Below are 5,320 nucleotides of genomic sequence, written 5' to 3'. Positions count from 1 at the left end.
AAGTCGCTTCAGTCGTGTCCAACTCTGTGTGACCCCATGGACGGCAGCCCACCAGGCTCCCCCATCCCTGAGATTCTCCAGGCAAGAACACTGGAGTGGGTTGCCATTTCCTTCTCCAATGCATGAAAGTGAAAAGTGGAAGTGAAGTCGAGCAGTCGTGTACAACTCTTCGCGACCCCATGGACTGCAGCCTACCAGGCTCCTCCATCCATGGGATTTTCCAAGCAAGAGTACTGGAGTGGGGTGCCATTGCCTTCTCTGAATGACTATGGTAAACCTGGTTAAATTTCTTGGTCTGTTCTTTAAAAATATATATATTAAATATATAATATATATTAAATATATAAAATATATTTAAAATGTATAATATATAAAGTATATTATATATATAATATAAAAATATAAAGTATATATATACACACACACATACATTTATTTATTTATCTTCGTTGCTGAGAGGCTTTTCTCTAGTTTTGGCGAGCATGGGGCTACTCCCTAGTTGCGGTGTACAGGTTTCTCATTGTGGTGACTTCTCTTGTTCTGGAGCATGGGCTCTAGGCATTTGGGCTTCAGTAGTTACTGTAGGTGGGCTTAGTTGTTGCAGCTCCCAGGCTGTAGAGCACAGGTTCAGTAGTTGGGGTGTGCCGACTCCGTTGCTCCATGGCACACAGGAGCTTCCCCCATTAAGGATCCAACGAACCAGTGTCTCCTGCATTAGCAGGAGGATTCTTTACCACTGAGTCACCAGGGAAGGCCTGCTCTACTTTTTTCTCTTTAAGTTTATTCCATTACTTAAACATCCAAAACTCTCATTTACTGAGGTCACTTCAAGCCAATGGATCTTCAAAAATATAACTTTATAATTCAAATAACATGATTGAGAAATTATGTAATATGAGAAACTTTAGAGATGGTTGGATGGCATCACTGACTCGATAGACATGAGTTTGAGTGAACTCTGGGAGTTGGTGATGGACAGGGAGGCCTGGCATGCTAAAGTTCATGGGGTCACAAAGAGTTGGACACGACTGAGTGACTGAACTGAACTGAACTGAATACAGGGAGATCCTTTATAATCCATGTGAGATTTGGGTGAAAATTTTCATCTTATTGGGAAATATATTCTATTTTGAAACAATATATTTCATTATATTCTAGATAATGAGAGCTTAAAACCTGGGAAAAGCAAATAAAGAAATTCTTTTCCTTCAAAAACAACTTTGTATTCTTTTCTCCTACTTTGATTTGTGTTTTCACACTTTTTGCCAACAAACTCGCTCATTTCTTCCTTTTACTTTCATATTTATGGAGTCAATTAATTGTGTGAGCATAGCATAAGCATAAACACACTTAATCTGCTCCTTACACAACACAGATCACATATAGAAGGAAGTGACTATACTGTACCACTACTCATAATCCTCTAATTAGATAAAGAGATGACTTAGAGTTGCTCCTATATTGAAAAAGATACAGAATTGGGCTTTATTGACTAGAGCCAATGTAAATCAATCCAGTATTGATCATAATCTCCCATATAAAAATGTAAGTTAGGAGGTGTTTTAATTTTTCGCTATCATACTCTATCATCATGATCATTCTCTTTTGTAAGATTAGGAAGTGGTCTTCTCTGGTGGTCCAGTGGTTGAGATGCTGTAGTTCTATTGCAGGCGACACAGGTTTGATCTCTGGTTGGGAAAGTTCCACATGCCTTGAGGTGCTGTCAAAGAAAAAAGTTAAAAAAAAAAAAAAAAAAAAAAAAAAAAAAAAAGGGCCTTCCCTGGCGATCCAACAGTCAAGACTGCTTTCCAGTGCAGGGAGTGAAGGTTTGATCCCTGGCTGGGGAACCAGGATCCCACATGCCTTGTGGCCAAAAAACTAAAACATAAAGCAGAAGCAATACTATAACAGATTCAATAAAGACTTTAAAAATGGTCCACATCAAAAAAGAAATCTTAAAAAAAAAAAGAGAAAAATCAAATTTGCAAACTAAAAAAAAAAAAAAAATGACTAGGAGGAGAACTATGTAATTATCCCAGGCTCTTGGACCTCTTGGGAATCATTCTTAGTCTTAATAAAACTTCAAGCATAGTTTTTCTTTTTTATTTAACAGTCTCTAAGCCAGTAACACTAGGTCTATAGGACCTTTAACTATCAAAATACTTAACAAATCTAGCAGAATACCTTATCCTGAGGTACTTTTGGGGCTTATGACTTTCCTTTTCTAATTCAGTCAACTAACATTGTCACCAGTTTATTTATAAAACAGAACATCAATTTTATAATTTCTCTGCTTTAAAAACTGTAGTTTTTATTATGTATAATATTGTATAAAATCTTCTTACATTGTTATTGTTAACAGTAGCTTTATTGAGGTAGCTTTGACATACAACAAACTGTATGTTTAAAGTGTACAATTTAATAAGCTTTGGCGTAGGTATGTTCTCTTGAACCCATCACCAGAATTAAGGTGTTACCCTAGAGTCTGAAGTTGAGATGATCTCATCTCTACGGGATTTGTCTCTTACTGCTTGCTTATTGCTTTTATGATTCCTGAATGTATTATGAACTCTTCAGAAAGACAGAGGAAGTCTTACTCATCTTTGGAACACTCACATGCTTAATAAAAACATGGACTCAAAAAGAGTAGCTATTTTTATTAATTGAGGCCTAATCTTGTGAGTCTTGAAAGAGAACTAGCTCTAATTGAAATATATTACCCAGAAGCTCCTTTAATAAAGAAGATATTTCTATGGCCATGCACATGTGCATTCATGCTAAGTAGCTTCAGTTATGTCTGACTCCTTGAGACCCTATGGACTCTAGCCCGCTAGGATCCTCTGCCCATGGGATTCTCCAGACAAGAATACTAGAGTGGGTTGCCATCCTTCCTCTAGGGGATCTTCCCAACCCAGGGATTAAACCAGCATCTCTTATGTCTCCTGCATAGTCATTTCCTTCCTGCCAAAAAGGTTGGGGACCACTGGCTTAAACAACAGAGATTCATTTTCTCACAGTTCTCAAGGCTAGAGGTCTAGGATCAAGGTGCTGTCAGGTCTGATTTCTCATGAGGCCTCTCTTAATTTGAGCATGATCTTTTCCCTATGTATGCACATCCCTGATATCCTTTTGTGGGTGTGTCTAAATTTCCTCTTTCTATAAATTAATCACCTCTTTAAAGGCCCTAACTTCAAATACAGTCACACTCTGAAGTACTGGGGGTAAGACCTGCAACATATTAATTTTGAGGGACAAAATTTAGCCCCCATAAAAATCACATACAGTTAAGGGTGGAGTTAGTCCTTATAGCATGTAAATACACTTATAATCTGGCCCTTTCAACTTTCCAATTTCATCCCTTGCTATTTCTCTGCCACTTTACAGTCCAGGAATTCCAGATTGGACACAGTTTCCCCAAACACCCCATTTGTCTGGTTCTTCTGTGTCACCTACTCCTTTTGACTAGACTGCCACTACTCCCATCCTTGTCCCTGGTAAACTTTCTCCTTCAGACCTTATGCTGAGAATTTTCTGACATTCCCAAATCCATATATTAGCAAGTTATTTATTATGTTACTGTGTTGGTCTGATGGAATTTCATTACATTTTCTAGTGTAAAGATAGAACTCAGAGCATATCCTTTTTGCTCTGTATTAGTGAGCCTATAGATAAAAGAAGCAGTCACAAAATATAAACTCTTGCCCAGGACCCTCTCAGCACTCCAGGCAGGGTGAGGGTGGGCCTGGTGGACCACTTGGTGGACCAAGTGGACCTGGTCCCCACACACCTTGCCTCCTGGCAGAAACTGGGTTTTGCTTTGTCCATTCAAAAGAAGTCCATTTCTCCAGTACAAAAGGATATATTTTTCTAACTTTAAATACATTGGGGACGATCACAGTCATCTTGTGAGGCATCTCTTCCCTTCCCTAATCTCACAGACAGTGTCATTGAGTGATGACTTCCTCCTCTCCATGTGATGCTGTCTAAAGCCCTGTTCCCTTCCCTGAGGAGGCAGTGAGATGGCACTTGCTGCAGGGATGAGTGCCAGGGACTGCAGACCCAGAAGGAGACCTTCATGGAACACCCCCACCAGTGTGACTCGACTCCCATGCTTCTCTACCTCTGGACCCCAGCTATGCTGCTTTCTTTTTCAGAGGCATATAATACGAAAGTTTTTTTAGTATCTTTCTGGAGATAAATCACACGTGCAAAGCTAATTTACACTTACTTTTTCCTCATTTTTACACATAAGAGAGCATACTATACATACTATAGCTTGCTTTTTCTGAACAATATTAGATGGTGGAGCTCATTCATATCACATAGAGGGTGTCTTCATAGGGATGTATCATCATGTAACCCTGCTATATTCCAATATAGGGATGTATCTTCATGTAACCCTCTCCTAAAGAACTCTTTAGGCATTACAAATAATGCTGTAATGAGTAATCTATTCCATACATTGTTACATACATGAGTGAAGAAAGTCTGAGATAAATTCCAGAAGAAGACCTGTTGGGTTGAATTGTTAATTCTGTGAGACAGTGCTTGATTTACATTCAATTTATATTCAACCAATGATGTATGAGAGCAAAAAATCCAGTCTAACCTTTAGATCTTTGCTAATATGATAATTCAGAAGTAACATCCCAGTTTGTTTTAATTTGTATTTCTGTTTGTGTAAACAAGATTAAGCATCTTTTTATATGTCAATGGGTCACTTGTATTTTCTTTTATAAGAAGAATCTATTGGTCTTTTTATTGATTTATAAAAGCTCTCTCTATATTAGAAAATTTTACTCCTGCTGGTGGTATAAGTAGCAAATACTTTTCCCAGTTTGTCATTTGTCTTGATTTTTTTTGCTTATTTTCTTACAAAATCTTATTTTTATGTGTTTATTTATTAATCTTATATTTTATGGCTTCTGAGTGTTGTGATATATCTAGAAATTACTTTCCCACCCACGTATTTTTTAAAAAAGGGAATTTTCAATGATTTCTTCTAGTTCCCTTGCAGTTTCATTTTTTTACATGTAAATATTTGACCCAACTGGGATTTGTTTTAATGCAAGTTATGAGATACAGATGGAATTCCAGTTGAGCTATTCCAAATCCTGAAAGATGATGCTGTGAAAGTGCTGCACTCAATATGCCAGCAAATTTGGAAAACTCAGCAGTGGCCACAGGACTGGAAAAGGTCAGTTTTCATTCCAATCCCAAAGAAAGGCAATGCCAAAGAATGCTCAAACTACAGCACAATTGCACTCATCTCACACGCTAGTCAAGTAATGCTCAAAATTCTCCAAGCCAGGCTTCAGCA

Source organism: Bison bison, unplaced genomic scaffold, assembly GCF_000754665.1.
Source record: "Bison bison bison isolate TAMUID 2011002044 unplaced genomic scaffold, Bison_UMD1.0 scf7180017864376, whole genome shotgun sequence".
Classification (NCBI taxonomy): Eukaryota; Metazoa; Chordata; class Mammalia; order Artiodactyla; family Bovidae; genus Bison; species Bison bison.
Note: the sequence above shows the minus strand (reverse complement) of the source record.